This window comes from Rhamphochromis longiceps, linkage group LG14, assembly GCF_057381845.1.
Source record: "Rhamphochromis longiceps isolate RC_006_pf linkage group LG14, R_longiceps_female_GT1.1, whole genome shotgun sequence".
Lineage (NCBI taxonomy): Eukaryota > Metazoa > Chordata > Actinopteri > Cichliformes > Cichlidae > Rhamphochromis > Rhamphochromis longiceps.
The window spans coordinates 36,483,030-36,506,515 of NC_140570.1; the positions used below are offsets into that span (position 1 = coordinate 36,483,030).

General features: G+C 42.3%; 1 protein-coding gene across 6 annotated transcripts in view; it reads left to right on the forward strand.

The window, feature by feature from the left end:
- The first annotated feature begins 243 nt into the window (after nt 1-243).
- Nucleotides 244-23,486, forward strand: part of prx (periaxin) — a 45,738-nt gene continuing 22,495 nt past the window's right edge. For all 6 annotated transcript variants that reach the window (XM_085381053.1, XM_085381058.1, XM_085381057.1 and 3 more), the window contains exons 1-3: nt 244-507; nt 18,420-18,469; nt 21,085-21,192. The gene's annotated coding sequence lies outside the window, so the exon portion shown is untranslated. The remainder of the gene's footprint in view (nt 508-18,419; nt 18,470-21,084; nt 21,193-23,486) is intronic.

A 23,486-nucleotide genomic window follows, 5' to 3' on the forward strand; every position in this document is an offset into this window, starting at 1 on the left:
TCATCTTTCCAATTGTTCTCATTCACTGTCTTAATAGCTTGCAGCAGGCACTGAGAGACAGAGAAACACTCGCTGCTCCTGCAGTCTACTATGACACAAACTTTGTTATCTTCTTCTCCTCCCTCCTTTATTACTATGGTCGTTCAGCCCCACCTCCAGGTGCCCTAATATGGGGGCATATCTCTACCCTCCAGCCAATCGGGTGGCTGCATGCATCCCTCCTTGAGATGGGGCACTGGCCAGGCCTGAGCTTTCAGTGAGGGGAGCAACAGGCTGGCTGGTGACAAGGGGCAAATGTTTAAAGCAAAGAGAGGGGGAAAAGAGAAAAAAGTACCAACAACAAATTAATGACAGCAGCCGACCAACACGAAGTGAGTGTGAAAGAGTCATAAGAACAAGAGAAGAGGACGAGCCTGAGAGTGAAGCTCTGCTTCTGTTGCTGCTGCTGCTGCTGCTGCAGGTGGAGGGCCTGTCACCTTTGAGGACACGCTGAGGTTGAAAATTAAGGTAGGCTGTGTGGATGTGGTTTAATAAAGTCTGTGCTCATGCAACACTGCAGTCTGTGGATACCAGTCTGTTGCTGTGTAGGAAAATGTGCTAAAAGATGGGGAAGATTTTTGCTGGTTAGAGCAAATATGAAAGCATGTGTTCCTGATACTCTGTGTTATGGAATAGCAGCAGTGTTTTTTTTCCCTTTTTTTTGCTCTGCGTCTGTATAATTTAGCTATAAATCTGCCTGAAAACACATTGTTGTCTTTCTGAAAGGTTGGTTTAACATTTGGCAGCTCAGGAGCTGCTGAGAGCTGGGCAGAATAGTTTATGGAGCTGCCTGCAGACTCCAGTTTGCTGACATTGGAGAGCATAACAATAGTGTGCTGTTTAAATGCAAAGACAGTTTTAGTAAGACAGCTGCTGCTAGTGTTTATTCCAACATGCCAGTTGCTGGTTACAAACACTCGAGTATTCACTGAGGTTTATGGTAACTATTTGCAGCATGACATGTCGTTATGCTCCAAGTTTATAAGGGAGTTTTGTCAAGAGACCCAAGAGAAATAACACTTGAAAATTTATCAGAGCACTTATTTTAACCGTGTATCTGGCAGTGCCATTTGTTCAGCCCACATAACAGAGTGCCCTCATCATAAATAAACCACTCAACATTGTAAGTAGTTTACTGCTCTTTTAAACAACTGTCAGTAAACTACTCATGTCCCAGCAAGGTTTTTTTGTAAAAACACCAAGTGACCAAGCTCCTGGTGTACGCACTAGTACGTCTTTATGCTGCAGAGCACGCAGTCATTTCCAGTAGTCCCTGTCTTAATGTTACACACAGTGACAGCTGCAGTGTGACGGTCACAGGATCTGTTTGGCCCCCAGGTCCAACTTCACCGCTTACCAGCCTGGTATGTACGCTGGCTTAAAGTGGGTACAGAGGTATCACAGCCAAAGCACACCCACTCTGTGATTGAAGATCACAAACAAATAAGTCCCTCTGGATTACATAATGCATGCACTGGACATTTTTAGGCGATAAAAGCTACATCTTTGACAACAACACCAAAATAGACCAGCGAAACCAGAAGGCAGATTCTTCTTTCCAGCACCAGCGCCCTAAAGGTTAAAGGTTAAAATGGTTTCATTTTTCCACTGGTTTAGGTGAACACATTTACTGTGTGTGGATGTGTGTGTCCACACTGAACTGAGAATAAATGACGTCAGAAATGAAATGATGGATGATGATAGCAGTTTCCTGGCGACAGATTTTGGGTGGTGGTTGCAGTTATGGGTGGGGTCAGTTTTAGACTGGCATTTAAGGGGTCAAGTGGGGTTAAGAGCTGACGGGGTAGTTCATGGGGGAGACCTCATGAGGAAACACCACTTGACGTACATGCTGGGTGAACTTCCTCTGGTGCACGCAGAGAGCTGAGAGGATGTTACAGGAAGGAAGACTCCTGTAAACAAAAGACCTGAAAGTACACTTGTTTTGCTTTGCTTTGCTTTTCTTTGAGGCTTTATTTTAAACATGGTAAAATAACACAATAAAACATAAGGAAGGAGTGGGGAGAAGCACAAGGTTATTTAATCACACCCCATCTTCAATATTTAGTAACTTTACTTCCTGTTTTTTTCCTTCTCGCTCATAAATCCTTGTTTACATTCTTCTTTCTATAAATTTATTGTATAAGCCCAATAACACACCAAAAAGACGCACAGATAGAAATAGGTATGCATAGATACGCACACTTATAAATACATATACATGCAAATGCATCTATATATACATAAAAAAAAAATCAAAAATAGAAAATAAGTATAAATAATTGGTGAGACATCCAATCAAAACCTTTCTTTGTTCCTTCCTTCCCTGCAAAAACTACCTCTACTATTTTACGTCTTTTTAAACTGTGTCAGTTTGTTCAAATTATAAGATGCTTATAGTTTGTGTGTTTTATCCTAAGCTAACCTGAGCCGTGACTGTCTTTCACTATGTGAAAATTCAATCGTTTAAAATAAAAACAAACTTCTGTTTATAAGAGGCATTTCCTGTCCAGAGGCTAACGCCTCCGGGTGTGCCTTGTTTTGCCCATCTGATGTCTCAAAGGGGCAGGAAACACACTGGGATCTATCTCTCTCATCTTCAATGGTTTGGACATGATGCTGTTTGCTTGGTGCTTTTATCTAAAGTGGCGCACGGCGGCAACACTTCCGAAATTTGCAGTTGGAAAAGACCCGGTGGGATTCGGGGCCACCCGTGGTTTAGAGGCCACTGAGCTCCACAGTTTCTGTCTTCTTATTCAAACAGGACAGCACATAGTCACCCAATCACAGTGCATTTAAATTTACCTGTTGAAGACCATTTTCCCTTTTGGCTCCAGATTGTTGTAACGAATTACAGGTTTAAGATTCAGGTAATCAGTCTTTTTACAATCAATGTTCAATATCCAACAGGACAAAAAAAAGCTGGAGCATTTCTTGGGTGTTAAAATGCTAAATTGTACATTTTCCATATTGTTACCAGTAGCAAAGTCCACCACTGACGTATTCTGCAGACTTCCAGTGGAAAAGATATTATGTAACATTTAGACAGGCGATAAAATAGCTAAGCTGTAAACTAACCTTTATCTGTAAATTAAAACCAGTGGAGCATCTTTCCTAAAACAATGTCCTTATTAGATTGAATGATGACAAGCCTCATTATAAACACTCCAGTGTGTATTATACTGCAGGTACTAATCCAGAGTCCCTCATAAAAACACAGAGCTGCACATATCCAAGCATCAAAACTCTCTGCACGTACAAGTGCTGATATTTTAGGTGGGAAACTTTTGTTTTGAATGTGGTTGAAGTGACCCTCTCACTATAATTGTCAGGGTCCTGGGTCTCCTGACCCAGCGTTTTAGTTCTTTGTGATTTTTGTATTATTGTACTTGGTGTGAGTTTCTAGTTTCGATCCCTTGCCCTTCATGTTTCTCTATGTCCCCTCTGTTCTGTGTAAGTCTGTGTCTGCATGTTTGAGTTCCCCTCTGTGCCTCTCGGTTCTTAGAGTCCTCTGCCTTATGGTTTATGTCTCTGTGTTTCCTAGTTGCTGTCTCCACTGTGTCAAGTTTGCGTCTCTGTGTGATCCTTCCTGTTTTACTTTGTAGGTCCGTGTCTTATGTGAATGTGTCCTGCTTTGCTTGTCTCATCAGTTCTAATTTCCCCCAGCTGTGCTCTCCTTCTGTGTCTCATTCTCCTCGTTACTTCCCAGTGTATTTAGTCCCTGTGTTTCTCTGAGTCAGTGTTGCGTCGTACCCTCAACAAGCTGTGTGTGTTTTGCCTCCGTGTTACCAGTGTTTTGTTTCCAGCTCTAGCTCCAGTTCAGTATTTCTGCTTCAGTGTTTTAGTCCACCAGCGTTTTTGTTGTCCTTTGGTGAGTTTAGTTTAGTAAGAGGTTTTCCCAGCAATAAAGCTGTGCTTTAAGTTGAACTTCTGTGTCTGAGTCCTGCATTTTGGATCCACCACTCCTGCTTGCCTGCCTGCCACACAGCCAACCATGACAGAACGACGCAACCATCAAATGGATCCGGCGGACTCACGGTCTCAGTATCTAGCGCAGTTGTGGAATTACTGCCGGGAGGTAATCCACGCTGAGGACACCCCCAAGAGACTCCTTCAGGTGGTCTTTTTCGACAACTTTTTGTCTTCCACCCTCTGCGCAGCTGGTTTTTTGGACATTAACGGATTAAAACAATTAATAACAGCTCTGAGAGCCAGGATTTGCTTCGAACTGTTTGGCATGGGCGGTCCAGGCAAGGTAGAGTCAGCTACCCTCCTGGAAGCCCTCGCTGCCTGGTATTCTCAGCATCTGTTCCCATCAAGCTTTATCACTAAATCATTCCATCCTCCCTTAAGAGAGGGACTGCATCCTCATTGCCTTCACCCCAGTACACCAGTGTCACCTGTGTCTCCAGCAGCTCAGCTCCCAGTGTCGCCTGCTCAGCAGCCACTCTCGGCTCAGGCTCCTGTGTCGCCTCTGTGTCAGCCAGTGGCCTCCATGACTGCTGGCTTAGTGATGACTTCTGCTGGAGGGTCCGAGGGACCGCTCCGGCCTTCGTCTCTAGTCTCCGCTGGAGGGTCCGAGGGACCGCTCCGGCCTTCGTCTCCTGTCTCCGCTGGAGGGTCCGAGGGACCACTCCAGTTTTCGTCTCATGTCTCCGCTGGAGGGTCCGAGGGACCACTCCGGCCCTTGCTTCATGCCACGTCAGCTGGAGGGCCCGAGGAGCCCGTCCAGCCTCCTGCTGCAGCTTCATCATCCTCGTCTGGTCCAGCTTCATCATCCTCGTCTGGTCCAGCTTCATCAGAGCCTTCAGCCTCATCAGAGCCTTCAGCCTCGCCAGGCCCAGCCTCCATGTCTTCATCCACGCCTGGTCCAGCTTCTGCCTGTGCCCCGCCTGGTCATGCCCCGCCTGGTCCTGTGCCCACTGGGCCTCAGCCAGTACGCTTGACACTGGAGCGCCGCCGCTGCCTTCCGCGCGGTCGGCCCCCTGAACTGCTCCGTCGTCTCCTTCGTCGCCGCCGCTGCCTTCCGCGCGGTCGGCCCCCTGAACTGCTCCGTCGTCTCCTTCGTCGCCGCCGTTGGCTTCCGCACGGCCGGCCCCCTGACCTGTTTGGACTCCTGTGCTGTCGGCCCCCTGGCCGGCCCCCTGAATTGTTCTTTTTTTTGGGCTCGTGTTTTGTTTTGGGGCTTTCTTGTGCTTTGGTGTTTTTGTTTCGTGCCCTCCTTCCTGGGCCCCCGCCGCCCGCCCTGGTCGGGTTGTTTTCTGTTTTGGGCGGTTTTTGGGGTTTTTTTTCGTTTTCTTGTGTTGGGCTGTCGGGTGCCAGCCCTTGGGGGGAGGGTACTGTCAGGGTCCTGGGTCTCCTGACCCAGCGTTTTAGTTCTTTGTGATTTTTGTATTATTGTACTTGGTGTGAGTTTCTAGTTTCGATCCCTTGCCCTTCATGTTTCTCTGTCCCCTCTGTTCTGTGTAAGTCTGTCTGCGTAAGTCTGTCTGCATGTTTGAGTTCCCCTCTGTGCCTCTCGGTTCTTAGAGTCCTCTGCCTTATGGTTTATGTCTCTGTGTTTCCTAGTTGCTGTCTCCACTGTGTCAAGTTTGCGTCTCTGTGTGATCCTTCCTGTTTTACTTTGTAGGTCCGTGTCTTATGTGAATGTGTCCTGCTTTGCTTGTCTCATCAGTTCTAATTTCCCCCAGCTGTGCTCTCCTTCTGTGTCTCATTCTCCTCGTTACTTCCCAGTGTATTTAGTCCCTGTGTTTCTCTGAGTCAGTGTTGCGTCGTACCCTCAACAAGCTGTGTGTGTTTTGCCTCCGTGTTACCAGTGTTTTGTTTCCAGCTCTAGCTCCAGTTCAGTATTTCTGCTTCAGTGTTTTAGTCCACCAGCGTTTTTGTTGTCCTTTGGTGAGTTTAGTTTAGTAAGAGGTTTTCCCAGCAATAAAGCTGCGCTTTAAGTTGAACTTCTGTGTCTGAGTCCTGCATTTTGGATCCACCACTCCTGCTTGCCTGCCTGCCACACAGCCAACCATGACAATCTGTTTAATACTGTTCACTGTTCACTGTTTGTTGCCAATATGTGTTTCTGGGACAGTGCTTCACTGGCTTGCGTGCAAGTTGAAATAAAATCAACGCAGTGTGGGCTTGCATGATATAGCGCTAATGTATGAGCGTCACATCACTCCCCTTTGTCTGTTTGTTGCATCACTTCTAAATTGTCATATTTTGAATTTCTGATATATTCCATTTTCACATACCATTTGTTTCAAAATGAGGAATTTACGGTGTATGCAGATGACATTCAGTATAAGCATCATAGAATAGAATAGAATTCAACTTTATTGTCATTGCACAGGTACAGGGCAACGAAATGCAGTTTGCATCCATCCAGAAGTGCTTTAGTGATATAGATATATTACAATATATATTAGCAATAGTATAGATATGTAAGTATACTACAGAAATGGGTCTATTATGGTATGTTATAATGTACACGGTATGAAGTATGTTGTGAATATTCTATAACTATAAGTATGTACAGGCTGTAGTGAGTACAAGCTATGAACAGGATATAAATATGAAAAACTATACAGAATATGAAATAAATAACTTTACAGAAATCTGAGATATACAGCTATACAGAAATGGGAACTATGCAAGTTGTAAACAGTTGTAGGATTAAAGATTATTGAATGTACAGAATGATTATTTACACAGAGCTATACAGTAGTGCAGTTAAGGTAAGTGAGGGTGTAGATAGTTTCTACAGAGGCTATATAAAGTGCTAGTGGTTGTGAGTGGTGGTTCAGTCCATGTTATTATTGTGTTTGAGGGTACAGTTGTCCATTGTGGGTGTGTGTATGTTCAGTCCATGAGTTTAACGTGGGTCAGATGTCAGGAGGCAGAGTTCAGGAGTCTGACAGCTGTGGGGAAGAAGCTGTTCCGGTACCTGGTGGTCTTAGTCCGGAGGCTCCTGTGGCGCCTCCCAGAGGGCAGGAGGGTGAAGAGTCCATGTGATGGGTGACTGGGGTCTTTGATGATTTTCCCAGCCCTTTTCAGACACCGCTTCCTGTAGATGTCTTTTATGGCAGGAAGTGGTGCTCCGGCGATGCGCTGGGCAGTTTTCACGACCCTCTGCAACGCCTTCCGGTCCGAGGCAGAGCAGTTCCCGTACCAGACTGTTATACAGTTGGTCAGGATGCTCTCGATGGTGCAACGATAGAAGTTCACCAGGATGTCTGAGGACAGGTGGTTCTTCCTCAGGGTCCTCAAGAAGAAGAGGCGCTGGTGAGCCTTCTTGACCAGCTTGGAGCAGTTGGTCGTCCAGGTGAGATCCTCGGAGATGTGGACTCCCAGGAACTTGAAGCTGCTCACACGCTCCACAGCCGTCCCCTTAATGTGGATGGGTGGATGTGGGTCAGCATTCCTCCTGTAGTCCACGATGAGCTCCTTGGTCTTCTCGGTGTTAAGCAGCAGGTTGTTTGTGTCGCACCACTCAGCCAGACGATCCACCTCCTCCCTGTAGGCGGCCTCATCGTTGTCACTGATGAGGCCAATCACCGTGGTGTCATCTGCAAACTTAATGATGGTGTTGGAACCATCAGCAGGTCTGCAGTCGTGGGTGAAGAGGGAGTAGAGGAAAGGGCTCATCACACAGCCTTGTGGTACACCGGTGTTCATTGTGATGGTAGATGAGCAGCGGTTATCCAGCCGGACATGTTGGGGGCGGTTGGTCAGGAAGTCCAGTAACCATTTGCAGATGAGGGAGCTGATGCCCAGGTCTGTCAGTTTCCTGATGAGTTGTGAGGGGTGGATTGTGTTGAATGCTGAACTGAAGTCTATAAACAGCATTCTGGCGTAGGTGTTGTTGTTGTCCAGGTGTGAGAGGACAGAGTGCAGTGCGATGGAGACTGCATCCTCTGTGCTCCTGTTCTGGCGGTATGCGAATTGGTGGGGGTCCAGGGTGGGGGGGAGACAGGATTTGAAGTGTGCTAGGACCAGCTGCTCTAAGCACTTAGTGATGATGGGGGTGAGTGCTACTGGGCGGTAGTCATTGAGGCAAGATGGGTTGGAGTTTTTGGGTATCGGGACGATGGAGGTGGATTTGAAGCAGGCCGGTACCACAGCGTGGGCCAAGGACAGATTGAATATGTCTGTGAGCACTCCTGCAAGCTCCCCAGAACACGCTCTGAGAACACGCCCGGGGATGCCATCTGGACCTGCAGCCTTGTGGACATTGATCCTGCTCAGCACCGCTCCTACATCGGTGGGGGAGAGAGTCAGAGGTTGGTGGTCTGGCGTCATGTCTGCTTTGGTTGTGGTTGTGGGGTTCCCTCGCTCAAAACGAGCATAAAAGTTGTTGAGCTCGTTGAGGAAGGAGACATCAGAGGATGCGGGGGAGGGTTTGGTGGTCCTGTAGTCTGTAATGGTCTGGAGTCCTTGCCATAGATGAAGGGAGTTAGATATTATGGGAAAAAAGATATATGAAAAACATTGTATGTAACACACCCTGAACAAAAAGTATGGCATTTGTTTTAAATTATTGTTAAACATGTCAGGGAGAACTTGTACTCTTTGCTAATACTTAATTACTCACTTACATCATGCATTTCTTCTGATTTTCCACCTGCAGCTCCAACATACCAGTAGAGTCAACTCGGTATTAGAGTCCAGTACATAAGTCATGATACAGGCAAACGGAAGGTTTGTTATCACTCCCCAAGACAAACATCCATTTCCCTAAAAACAATCGAATGAAGATTATTTCCATCTGCAGTAATTTACATTTGGCACCATGGTGCTGTTCTGGGACATCTCAGATTCTTCGTTCACATGTGCAGAAAAATAGTGAGGACAAAATAAAGCAAACATCAGTGGCATCAGACACGAAGGAGCTGTATCAGAGGTGGGTTGCAAAGTGGCTTGTAGATTCAGAGCAAACGCTATGACATGAGACAAAACAGTGTTTTGTTTTCTTTCTGTTCATTCGTGTGGACGGTAATGTTCTAGTGAATGTTTTTCTACATGTCCATTAGCAGGTTGGCATTTCCAGTGGTGACAAGAACAATTTTTTAAAGCACATACAGTGGTCCCTCGTTTACCACAGGAGTTAGGCTCTAAAAATAATAAAATACTAGGTGAATTATTATAGATGCTTTAAGGCTGTAAAACCCCTCACTACACTTTCTCAGACAGGCATGAACATTTTCACACTTTTCTCTCTTGTTTGAACACTCTCAAAGTTCAAACCTTTGTAGAAAAATAAGTCCAGTATTATAGAATGAAACCAAAGATCAAACCCTGGTTTCAGGTTCAGAACCTGGGAATAGAGCAGCTGCGAGAGAATTCAACATCAATGAATCAATGGTACAGAAGTAAAAGAAGCAAGAAGAATGAGTTAAGTAAAGTTTGAATTATCTGACTGTTTTGTTTCGCTTAATGCGCCTTATAATCTGTTGTGCCTTATGGTTATTAAACATTTGAAAGAAATTGCCCACCCCTGGTCTAAACAATCTCAGTCCACGAGGGCCGGTGTCCCTGCAGGTTTTAGATCTCACCTTGGGTCAACACACCTGAATTACATAATTAGTTCGTTACCAGGCCTCTGGAGAACTTCAGGACATGTTGAGGAGCTAATTTAGCCATTTAAATCAGCTGTGTTGGTTCGAGGACACATCTAAAACCTGCAGGGACACCGGCCCTCGTGGACTGAGATTGCCCACCCCTGGTTTAGACTAAGTAGATCCACTTCAACTTCATACATCAGGTCCGTGAACAGACTGTGTCAGAACAAACCCGTGATGCTGAATCACAGATTTCATTGTTTTCCTTTTTTTAAGAGCTGATGTTTTTTGAAGTATTTACAGTCAGTCTGGGGACTGGAATAGAAACAGCTTCCTTCCTTTGCTCTCTGTCCTAAATTTAGACCCAGTAAGTTTTGTGTTATCTGCTCAGTCTCCCACCAATTGTAAAAAAGTGTGGCGGTATGGCGGTATTTCCTCTGTGTGTGAACTCTTGCGTAAGTGTGTGAGGAGAAAAAATATTTTTATCTAGAGTATATGTGACCTGTGCTGATAATACTCCTCTCTAGAAATAAATCACAAACACATCCTCAGCTGTTTGTCAGGCGCTATGTAATGTGTTACGTCAAAGACATGTTATCAACTTTTTAAAGGGCAGACTTGTTTTCTTTGCGTTGACACCTGATGCTCAAGTCCAGCCGTCATTGAGCCAACTATAACATCATTAACTTGTCCATCTTTAATAGGCTTAAAGCAGCCGCTGAACAGGATTAGAGCAGCAGGGTCAGTTTCATGAGGCTTCGTCTTTAAGGCACTGCGGGACAACAAAAACGATTCAGCTGACATCACATCATCACAATTCATGATGGATGTCCAAACTAGTGCGAGGAATCACAGCTATCAGTCACACACTGACAGCAGACAAGTGATACTGGTTGTTCAGACAAGTGCCTTCTTGCAGCTGTAATTTGTTAAAGTGATAGAAAAAGAAATCAATGGGTTGTGAGGACAAAATGTCTAATTCAACCGCGTTTACCTGTGGTGTAAAGTGGTACATGGGTATGTGTTGAGTCGTGGTAACCTGGGGAGCTGAACTGGAGCTCAGTTCTGCATAACTCAAAACAGATATGGTGTCCCATGAATGCCCATTTATCCATTTTCTTAACTGGGTATCCAGTTCAGTGTCACGGGGTAGCTTGGAGGCTATCCCATATGTCTTTGGATGCTGATACTAAGGCTCCTACCAGCTAAACACTCTGCCCATGTACATGATTGAAAAAAATAACCATTTAAAATGCGTAAAGTAAGGTCTTGTATGAATTGGTGTGAATGGGTTAATACTGTTCCTAGTGTTGGACAGCAGTCCCCAACCTTTTTTGCGCTACGGACCGGTTTATGTCCGACAATATTTTCACGGACCAGCCTTTAAGGTGTCGCGGATAAATACAACAAAATAAAACCAGTACTGGTACCCAAAAAAAAGAAGATTTATTCATAAAATACACAAGAAAGACCCAGGGAAATCCCAGGGACATCATAGAACACCCATTAAATCCTAGTCCATCTAACTAAGCCTTGGAAGTAAATGCTAAAGATGCTTATGTGGTATTTTAGGAATCTTCCGGGAAGTTTTTGATTTTGGGCAAAACCTTTCTAAAAGCCAGTCGTTTATTTTAGCCAGTCTTTGCTTCAGAAACAGGCGTGAACCTCTCCCACACATGTCAGTGGAGCAGTGTGACTGGTTGATGTGTGGTCCGTGTTAAGCGTTAAGAGTGGAACAACCATCTTTGCAGTTGCAGAATTCTCCCACAGATTTCTACTAAGGACTTTTTTAAGTTTAATGTTTCCCACTCCCATAATATCCCAACTTTGTTCATTTAATGTTCTGGAAAAAATGTAGGTGCAGAAAGTCTAATCCTTAAATATTAAAAAAAGCTGGAGGGTTTTAAAATATGTGAAAATCAGGCAGCAGGGTGTCAGAGAGCTCAGCATCACTGACGTCCAAATGTTTACATGTACCATGGCTAATATGGAAAGCAGTTCTTTTCTCTATCACTGGAGTTCACAGACCATTAAACACATTTGTTTAAAAGATTTGTCCACCAAATCACTCACTTCCGTACTGTGTAGACTCCGAAGCCAGAAAAGCTGTGACGAACAAGACTAACTCCTTGCTCTCCTTGCAGCTCACTGACAGTTAAACTGAAAGAATGGATCATCTCAGGAGGTGATTGGGGTCAATATATTTTACTGAAATGATTACTTCACAAACGACACAATACCACTGCATTTTAAGGGACATGAGAATTTGTTGCTTCTTTAATGCAAACACTAGAAAAATAGAAAAATAGTTCCGGTATCTTTCTCTGAGAGGACATCTCTCTTATTGGTGTGAATACTTGATCATATTGGTGCAACAGGTAAAGACGAACCAAGTAACGCTCTCCATTCAGGAAAGGCTGCATCCATCCCTCAGAGTTTTTACTGCGCACTGACCTACAGCGACATAGAAATGTTGCAGAGCTGTAGTTAGCATATAAATCCACTTAATCCCAGCATACTTTGATAAACACTGCATAACGATTTACATGTGAAACTGGCAAAGAAGCTTTTTGCTCAAACTTAGCAGTGAAGCTGTGAAGTACTGTCAGGCCCCGTTTAAGTTTTTTTCCACTCTGACTTCATAAATAAACCCACCCACACCATCAAATCTACTTTAGACAACTTAATCCAGCTCCTGTTTGGCAAAATGCGGAGTGGCTGACAGCAGCAACGCACTCTTTGGCTTTCAAGTTTTTCCTCAGATTCAGGGCCCATCGTAAGAACAGTCAGGCACCAAGGAATAAGACTATTAAATACATATTACTGTATCTGTCTTGGACATGTTGCTTAGAAATTATACGACTGTACACGTTTCGGCTTAATTGTAGCCTCCTGGATATTTTGTACATACACAAGTAAATCTCTCAGCTGGCTTGGGAAGATCTTTGTTTCCCTCCAGACGAGCTTTACAAGCTGATCAGGGAGAGGGAGGTCTTGGGGTCTTTCTTTAGAGTGCTAGCTCCACCACCCAGACCCGGATGTGTGGTGGAGGCAGAATGGGAGTAAATGTATGGATGGACAATAGTTTTTCAGGTTTAATTTAAGGAAGTATTTCCTGTTCATTTTGTTTTCACTCACTTCAGAAACTTTAAACATTCACTTCATACCTCAGGCCATCTGCGCTAAAGGTCAGGGACTCGAAATTTTAAATAAACTGCCTGAAAATTCACCAGAATACAGAAAACACCAGACCACCTGCATAATGTGCATCTCCAAATTCAAAGCTGTGGCCATGATTACATTTACATGTTGTTTTTAAAAAAATGCATTACAGTTTCATTATGCTCTCTGTGTGTTGTCTTCACTTCAGTGGCCGTGAAATCAACAGTGTAGAGAGGAGATGAGTGTGAAGGAGAACCGTACACACATGCTTAGTCTTAACCAGGAGAGTTATCCCTGAATGGCTTCCAGCTGCTGTTATAATGTTGAACATTTCCCGCTGGCCCGAGGGTTGTTCTGGCCTGTAGTTTTCAATTTCAAGAAATGATTGTACCTGAAGTTTTAGAACGCTTCAGTATGTTTGATGGTTTGCTTGTTAATGCAATCATTAATATTTCCACCTCATCTGTGTAGGCAGATTGGTTTGTGTGACTGGTCTGTGTGCTGAGCCTCGTATATTTGTGTGAGCTACAGCAAACACACTGATCCGCTTTAACCTTTTCCTCTCGTAGTTTTAAGTAGAAATGTAGAAGTCTTCTGGGAACCCAAAAAAGGGTAACAGAGGGTTAGACTGCAAAACCGGCAGTCTGGTAGTTTACAGGAACACAGTGGTCTGGAGATGAGTCAAATTCCCAGCCTGGGCTGTTGTTTCAGTCCATACCCTGTGATATGAAAAATGAAAGTTTTTCTGCCTTGAGGAAAAATAAAAGAGTGGATCCTGTGATGCAGCAGAATAGTTATTTACACGAACGAGCAGTAAGTATGGTTGCAATACTTGCAGTTATAACTAAACTAATACAGTTACAATACTACAAAGCTGCATTACTCGTGCACACCCTGGCCTGTTTTATGTAAATATTACTTTAAATGCTTTGTAGAACACTGTTAAAAGAGGCTACTTTTAACATTTTTATGAGTGCCACAAATTTTCAAAGTCCTAATCAAGGAAGTTTTCTCCCAAAGAAAACAGGTCTTCTAAACTGCCCCAGATAGCTTTTCTTTTTTTTTTTGCAGTCCACATTTTTCTTGATTTATCTGCACCACTATGTACCAATTTTACATAATATCCACCTAGCGGGTATCATGCAAAGTAGTTTGGCACTCCCTCAAAAATGAATGAACAGCTGCCATGCAGTCTCCCTCTGCAGTGCTGCTTTTGCCAACTGTAATCTTTCTCAGGGACAACCAAAGCATAGAGATGCTGTTATTGGCTGTGACATTGGACACACGAGTCTTCATGCACTCCCGACCCCTGAGAGGGTGAACATCCAGCATCTTATTGTTATTTTTGATTGCAGTGTCCCCTTTAACATTGCAGTGCAAATTGAACAACTTGTGTGGTTAGCTTTAAATATATTCCCACTGGCCATAGTTGCATTAAAATTGAAAGGATGAGGGTCAGTCAACATTTTGGGAATCAGTTTGAAACCAGTAAACAGCCATACTCTGTTAGTTGTTTGTTAGTTCCTGTGTTTTCAGGTCACGTTTTTGTGTTATTTACCGCAAATTATACTCTGCTGGCTTTCTGAACACTTCCTGATGGTATGTAAAGGATCCTTTTGCTCACCCTCCAGGTCCTCAGCATGTTTCATGAAACTCTGCTCGGTAATTTCCTTGTAATTCTGCTGATATTGCTCCAACTAGACTCACATTGGCAGAAAAACTAATAATCAGAAAGTAATTTGTGTGAATTACTATGAAAAATATGAAAATAAAACTGCATCGTGTAACGCCTTCCTGAACGAGTTGGTTCTGGTTCTTATACATAGGGGATACATAGCTGAGCTCCAGGGTGTCGTCACCCGAAAGCTGGCATCAAGGTGACTGTATAAATCGAGTGTTATCTCTCTATTTTGCCTGGTTGTTTACTAATCAGAGCAGCAGCAAAGAGGCAATCAAGCAGTAATGTAGTCAGGTATGAGGAATGATACTTTTCTAACATCCACTTTTCATTGAAGGAAGTTTTAAACTGTGGGTAAAAATACCTCCCACTTCACTACTTTACACCTACACATGCTGGGGTGTCTGTGGGGCAGTCGTGAGGCGTGTGGGGGCCTGCAGATGTGAGTCTGATCTATAATAAGACCACTCTGTGAGGCATTTCAAATCTTCTCCTCCTCCTCCACTGCCATGCCTCCATTCCTTAGCTCCATCCAGGGAGTGCCACCTCCTCCACCTGTTGCTGTCCATCTGCAGCACAGAGCTGCAGTTTAAAGCTGCTGTAGGTGAAAACCTACAGCAGCTTAACAATCCCCAGTCATCTGCATGTTTACACTTTCACTGTAATATTCTCACCTGAAAATGTTTCTTCACTTTTCTAATTTCACAGATCAGGAAATGTAAACATGTGTTTTAAGTGTCTTTTATTTTTATTTTGTTTATTACAGTTTCAATAATTGAACAGATTTCTATATAGTTTGTATATACATTTAAAAATTACATCACTCGCTGGAAATTTCTGTCACCGTTATGCCTACTTTAATTTAATAAAACATTTCAGTAACAACTGCTCATTTAGACTCTGACGCCACTTATGGGCCATTAGTTCAGCAGTGCAGTGGGTACACCTGCTATTGCCGCTGCACTTGATAAATAGTCCCTCTCAGTAGCACAAAAACAAGTCAGAAAGGGTTAGAATATCCTAAATAAAAATATTCTATTTCTAAAGATCATATTTTGTCTTTAGTCTGTGTCTGATTTTAAGTTTAAACTATATTCAAATGCACGTGAAAACACCAGAGAGTGAAAACATCTTATTCCAGAGCTCAGTGTCTAAAAGTAGATCATTATTCTTTAGATAATTGTCTTAAAACCTTGAAGAATAAACATGTGTGAGGGTGAGGTCTCTGTCTCTACTAGAGCACCATTCAGTGAATTAGCAGGTACTCTGGGATGGTTCTGATGTCTCCGCGGATCTTTTAAAAGCATCGGTCTCTTCAAAATGTTGTTCTGTTCCATTAATTCGTGTCCCTGCTCCTCCGTGACTGATACACTGACGGCTGGGATGCAGCGAATGTATGTTATGTGTTCCTGTGACCCGCTAGACACCAGATACCCCCTACCCACCCAAACAGGCACGGCATCCACGCTGACACCACACGCCCAAACACACGCACTCAAATTCACACACACACGCACATAGCTGAGCTGAGGCACCGAAAAGTAACCACATGATTGCAGAGAAACAGAGGTGATTCCTGCAGACTTGTGCTGTTGTTGGCAAGTCCATGAATTCAAGAACGTTCTTAAAAATATTTCCAACAAACCAAACTTTGTCCAGCAGATGCACTGTGCACAGGGGCAAAATATTAGCCCACTTCCTGATTTCTTCGTTTATTTGTTTCTTCCATATTTGTCTCACTTAAATGTTTCAGATCATCAAAGTAATCTTAACATGAGTGAATACAGTGTGGGAACAAAAACTAATCAAACCTACCTGACCCTCCTTCAATCATTAATTGACTCTGATTAGCAACAGCTTTTGCAAAGCTGAGACAAATTTCTCTAGCCACGCTTAAAGAGAACATGTCTGACAAACCAAAGGAGTCTAAAAGATCTCAAAAAGCAACACATCGTGCCGTGATCTAAAGAAACTCAGAGTTACAAAACCATTTCTAAGGCGAACCATAGTGAGAGGTTTCATCCACAACTTGGAACAGCGGTGAACTTTCCTAGGAGTGGCTGGCCTACCAAAATTTCAAAAATAGTGCATTGACAAGTCAGCCCAGAATAACTTGTAAAGAACTGCAGGCCTTACATGCTCCAGTTAAGGTCACAGTTCATGATTCAGCAATAAGAAAAAGACTTGGCAAAAATGGCATCCATGAGAGAGTTCAGAGGAGAAGATCATTGCTACCAAAAAGAACAAAGGCACATCTCACATTTGTTAAAAGGACTCTGTAGACTAATGGGACAAAAGTTGAACTATTTAGAAGATTTGATTCCTGTTTTATCTGGTGTAAAACTAACAAAGTATCTCAAAAAGAGATCATCACACCAACAGTCAAACTTGTGGGCGCCAGTGATGTTCTGGAAGTGCTTTGCTGCTTCATGACCTGGACCATATGTCATAATTGATGGAACCATAAAATCTGCTCTGTACCAGAAAATCCGGAAGGAAAATGTTCGGGCATCAGTTTGTGCTGTGAAGCTCAAGAGCACTTGGATTATACAGCAGGACAATGATCCAAAACATGCCAAGATCGTTTTGAAAGTCTGGATTTATCCAATTGAACAGCTTTGGCATGACTTTAAACAGACTGTTCATGCTGAAAAACCTTCCAATATTGCAAATGCCTGATTGCACTTCTTGCCGCCAAGGGTGGTACTTTAGGCACTTTTTCACATAGGGTCAGCCAAGTTACACTGGATAAACAGAAAGGTTCAGGATGCACAGGGTTAAGACAAGCAGTGGAAGTATTCTTGCCTTGATCAATCCTCATTTTAAACACGCACAAACCTAAACCTGTATTTTACTATTTGACCTACAAACAGCTTGATTTGTCATGCTTGTATCTGCACTGCAGTCTCTAGGACATCACCTTTGTTTAATGAAGTTCATTTGTGCCATGTGAACAGTTTATATAACTCAAAAACCAAGAAACGCTGCACTCTCATAGGCTAGAAGCTTGCAGTGTCACATGAAAAAAATGCCCTGCTTTATCATCCATTTTAACTCTTGTGGTGAGTAGAGTCAGACAGTGCACCTGTAAGAAGGTCAGTTCTTTCCTACCATTATTCCAAACTTTGCATATTGCCACTGCGGTAGTATAATTTTATCAGCCTTCAGGGAGCATAGTGGTGTGCATCACCTCAGAGCAGCTGCTGACATGAAAAGTTACCAAAATAAACAATTTTGGCATTTTAGTATTTCTACAGAATATTTATAAGACACTAGTTTAGGCTTGTTGGGACCACTGGTTTCCTAAAGGTGTGAATGGACAGTTTGTGCAGATGGCTGGGCTCGGGCAATCAGTGCAGAGCAATAACTGAGACTATGGAAAGAATGTAAACCCTTCCAGAAGCTTCAGACTGACAGCTGTGTCACTATATCAGAGCCTCTAACTCCATATACTTGAACATCTGGTATTCATGTCAGGTTTATTTTCTCAAGAGCACTACCGGGGCTAATTTACTGTTACATGATGCTGTTATATTTCGATGGCATGTGAATAGTGAGTGGTGTCCTGCTGTCTCAAAGAAAGTGCTTTATGTCACCAAATGTCCACTGAAACAACAATTACTAGGCGTTTTTTGTTCTAGTTTTATTCTGCTCTTTTTGCTGGGCAAATTTTCCCAAGCATCCACCCTTTCATTGCTTTTGATTTATACATGAAAATGAACTCACCTCTGAACCATCTTCATTTTTTTTCTAACGAAACTTGAGGTAATTGCACAATTGCATTCTTCCTTGTTTATCGTCTTTCAAATGCAGGAAAATTGGCTGAATAAATTCAGGAAATGTCCTTCCACTCTCATTCTTTATGCCGCTCAACAAATCACTAACATGCTCCGTATCTAAAGATAATACCAAAGACATTCTGTTCATCACTGATTGATAATCAATGAATTAACAAATTAACAAGGAGTTGTTTTCTTTTAATGTTTTAGACAGAGACCAAGAGGACAGCCATGTTTTCAACCAGACCAGAGATCCAGCCGTAAGTACACAGCCTTCTTCCTGCTCATGCAAACACACCCATAAGTCATGTTACAGGTGTTACAGAGAAAATGTTTGATACGAACAGTACCAAGAGTTACCTGCATGAATGAAATTTGGAATTTACTCTAAATAAATAAATGTACAAACTGAGCTGTCACTTTAAAATGTGCAGATCTGCACATAAACAACCAAACAAAAGCTAAACTATCTTGGTGCATGCAGAAATTATCATGTTTAGGTTTTAAAAGTGCACATGCATCCTTCATTTAGAGACAGAAATGGCAACTAATTCATGATATCTATGTGCACGAAAGGGTCCCTGGTGTCAAAAAGGTTTAAAAACCTGTACCAGACTTTCTTTAGATCTTGGCATAAATTCATGAATTCTTAAAAATACAGAGCTGAGATGCAAGAGATTTAAACAGATCATTCCCTAATCAGTGGCAAATAATCTCATACATAAAGGTTATTGTGATTTTAAAGTTATATAGATTTTTAGGCATGATAAATATAAGGAATATTCACTTCTCCATTAGACAGTTTTGGGTTGTTGTTTTTTTTTTTATATACCCTTTTCTTGTTTTCTGTCCACAATGTCGATGATCATGTGAAACACGGCCACCAGAAACTCAAACATTAAGTAAAAATAATAATAATTCAGACTCCACCAAATGCTCAGTTTCATGCATTTTTTTTCTGCTTTTGGATTTGTATGATGTCATAGTGAAGGCATGTGGTCATATCAGGCAAACAGCTGTGGCTGTCACCACAGATGTCCCGCCCACCTGCCATTTAAACCCACTGTTTACAAGAAGCAGCAAATCAGAAGAAAGCTGACCTTAAAAAGGAAACCAAGGAATCAGTCTTAAATAAATAATGGTGATTTTGCACAAAAAATCATGCAATGTGACTTTTTGTCCAACAACAAAAATCCGATACTGGAAATGAGCTGAACAGGTCGCCTTTAGATTACAACATAAAAAACAAAAATAGTATATTACTGTTTAATTAAGTAACTGCAGTGTTTGACCAAGAATCAACTGTTTGCTTATCCCAATACACAAAGAAAAAAGTTGAGCAATTTCCATTTGACTGTATATAATAATAATAATAATAATAATAATAATAATAATAATAATTCTGTAACTATAAAAAACATGCAGCATTTCAGCTCTAAGTACCCAGGGGACACTTTCAGTCAGTGGAGCGATTCTTTTATGCGACTGCTGTTTAACTGAAACGAGCGTCGACAGACGTGACTGTTTGTCATGTTGCACAGCCGTGTATTTTACTGTGGCTGTTCATTTGCTCTAATCAAATCTATTTTAAATGTAGTGCATTATTGCACTTTATGAAGCGAGCTGCACATTATCTCTAGTGGCGTAGCACCTCATAAACAGAGCACTAAGTCATTACAGCTTTAAGTTTTATGCCTGCTCACTGCTGTGTTTCTGTGAGAGGAAATGTGTGTATTTATATATCTTTGAACAAGCAGCTTGCGGGGTGAGCACTAAAGACATGAGCATGGTAAGACAGCTTTCAGGAATATTACATTTGGTAAGCAAAATGGTTTCAAACTGAATTCTTCTAATGGGAACAATTATAAGATCTATTATCACAGGCATTCAGCTTTCACTGTGTGCTGGGAATTTATAGTTTGTGTCAGAGGTTACACTGTCAAAGTGTTGGAACATAATGTTTTGACAAGATCATCTGTGCAAGAGTTCATGTCACAAGCAGAGGAAGGAGATATAGGAGGGTTGGACATGGTGTGCTTCCTCTAGAAAAGGGGGCGAGAGGTAAATGCCCCCATTTTTAACTTTGACTTAGTCTAAAATTAGTCTTGGGGAGAAACACCGTTTCAGTCCAAGAAAAAATATTCTTTGCAAATTAGAGGCAGCAGCAGAATAACAACAATATGTCGTGGTGGATTTAATCAGAAAAAATGAAATTATAAAGTAGATCACAAAGAGTTTATTTCATAATTCAATTTATAGTGGTTAACAGTCACCTGAAAGAAAATACCTTCATCTTTTCTTGCAGCTGTCTCTGAAAAACCTGCTTCAATAGGAGAACACAGCCAATGCAAACAACAGGATCACCAGTCATCTGGGGGACATTAAAAATGTAGCTGCTTCAGAAAAAAAATTTCACAATGCTTCTGTATTTTGCAAATACTGTTTGCAATAAAACCTGCATCACTTTTTAATACTGTGATTTTCATCCTGATACTGGATGGTACTGAAGCATGACTAGCACACAGAGTCAGAAACGTAACAAGACTACAGCTTGTACTGTAAATCTTATTTTACTCATGCAGAGGACGTTTGCTGAGCTGGACATGCACACTGTAGCTTACATTTTTCACATCTGGGAGATTCCCAGTACAGTTTTCCTCTGTTAAACAGCTTCACTGGAGCAGCAGAGAAAGAAATGTCAATATGTGTTAAAATTTAAAACATACGTCTCCCTGTTCTTAAGATTTTTCCCACAGCTTCCACTGCAGAGCTGTTCACAGGCCCAAAATAATCTTATTAATTGAGTTAAAGGGTAAAACCACCAGAAACTGCTGCCTCACGCGCTCAAACATCTCACTTTCTGTTGTCTGGGCAGGTAAAAGATAAGAGGCGGTCACCCCCGTCTTCCAGATCCCCCTCCGCCCCCCAGCGCAACCCTCACCACAGCGGCTCCACAGAGGAACAGGAGAGCCCTGAGAGAGTGGTGAGACACAGAAAATGACCTGCAATGATAGGATGCACATGAAGGTTTCATGCATAAACTGAGTTTTACTGCCATGCATCCATGTGTCAGAATAAAGGTGTTTACAAATCTAATTGTCAATAAAGAAAAAAAAAAAAGGTTGTCTGAAAAGCAACAGCGCTGACAAATCATCTTTTTCATCCATTTTTCATAAAAGGTAAAAACATTGGGTCATTTTAACCTCCTAGGACCTGGCGTCCACATATGTGGACATCACATTTTGGGTTATTTAGACCAAAATACTCAATTTTGCTCTACAAGGGCCTGATATCCACTTATGAGGACTTTATGCTGCTACTGTTCTATCGAAATTTTAAACGAATATCCTCATAAGTGGCTCTCATTTTTCTCAGAAACAAAAATTGGGTAAAAAAATTTTTTTAGTAATTCTTTGTTTTTACATTCATCAGGTCCCAATCAGCCCAAATATCAAAGAGAAATTAAAAATGCATGCTGTGGAAGAGTTCGGGTCTTAGGAGGTTAAAGTGTATCTGAAAAGACTTTTAGGTAATCCATCTTATTGTGATCAGTATAACAAATGCCACTTCCTACCAGGCAATATTTTACACTAGCTTTATGAATTTTACAGAATTGGTCTTTACCGTACAAAATAACGTACCTTGCAGTAATTGCTGTTGTGATGTGGCTCTATATAAATAAAAATAAATTGAATTAAATTTGATTAGCGGGAATTGATTTACCTTTGGAGCCAGCCTTTAGTGGCTGCTGAAGGAACTGACAGCCATTTAAATATTAACGTTTTTCAGCTGTGGAGCTTTCTGTGTGTGTAAAGGGTTCTGATCAGTCATGTAAATATCAGATTCTCAATGCTAGTGTTATAAATTTAACCAAAAAAACAAAAAATCTTTATTTATTTAGCTTATACACAGTATCAGTTTAGTTAGTTTTTGCTTTATTTCAGTTAACAGTAGCATCCCCAGGCTTCTACCTTTCTACCTTTAAAACCTGGAGAGCAGCCAAATGGCTGGTAGGCTTTTAGCTAAGCTTTAGCTTCAGCCAAGTGGAAGCTAAATTGGCTAGTCATTCATATGTATATTAGGTTGTTACCTGGGAATTCTGGAGGGAGGGGAGTGGGGGTTTGAGTGGATTGAGGAATTTCCCTGCGAATCTTGTTGACTGTGCCGAGGATGGTGGTTTTCCGTCTAAGAAGTTTTTGCGCAAGTGAAAGCGATGTGAAAAAATTGTCCGTGGTAACATTTCTGCCCTTGTCTAGGAATGGTTCCATCAGCCTCATTACTACATTTTCAGAAAGTCTCTCCCCAGTGGGACGATTGGGGTCCTTGCCAAGATATGGGAAGACATTGCAAATGTACTTGGATTTTAGGTCGCAAGCCACCCAAAACTTGATCCCAAACTTGTCAGGTTTACTTGCAATATACTGCAGGAAACAGCACCGAGTCTTTGATGGGAAAAGCTGTTCATCAACGGTGATATGTAGACCAGGGTTGTAGCACGTGATGCAGTTGGTGACAAATGATCCCCACACACTGGAAATTGCAGCGAACTTATCAGTCTTTGCTCGATCACTGCGGGTGGACTTGTCATCAAAGCGTAGGTGTTGCATGATGTCTTGGAAGCGGTTTCGTGCCATAGTTCCAATTATCTGTGGGTTTCCCAGGTTTGCTGACCAGCAGTCATTTAGAGATGGAACCCTGTTAACCCCCCGCAAGATGACAATTGCAATAAATGCCATTAGTTCAGGGAGGTCCATGAACCAATGAACATGCTCCATGCACCACTCAGCAGGCCATTTGTAAATATGTGTACAAATGGTTGGTTTTTTGTACTGTTTTTATCAATAAATCTCAGCAACAAAGGACATACACCCATGTGTGTTGATTTCTCCCTAAGATGGCAAACTGAAACACTCCAAGTTGGTGACTTTTGGAGATTTATTTCCCTGGATGATTGAGAATGCATCAAGATGAAACACAAAAGGAAGTTCACAGCTTTTAGCAGCTCCCCCACCCCCTCAATCACACACCCCCACTCCCCTCCCTCCAGAATTCCCAGGTAACAACCTAATATACATATGAATGACTAGCCAATTTAGCTTCCACTTGGCTGAAGCTAAAGCTTAGCTAAAAGCCTACCAGCCATTTGGCTGCTCTCCGGGTTTTAAAGGTAGAAAAGCCAAATGGCTGCTCTCTGGGAGTTTTTAAGTAACACTAATTTTATTAGCTAGGTTCATATTTGTTTATGATTTCCTTGATTTGGATCAAAGCCATCGCAGC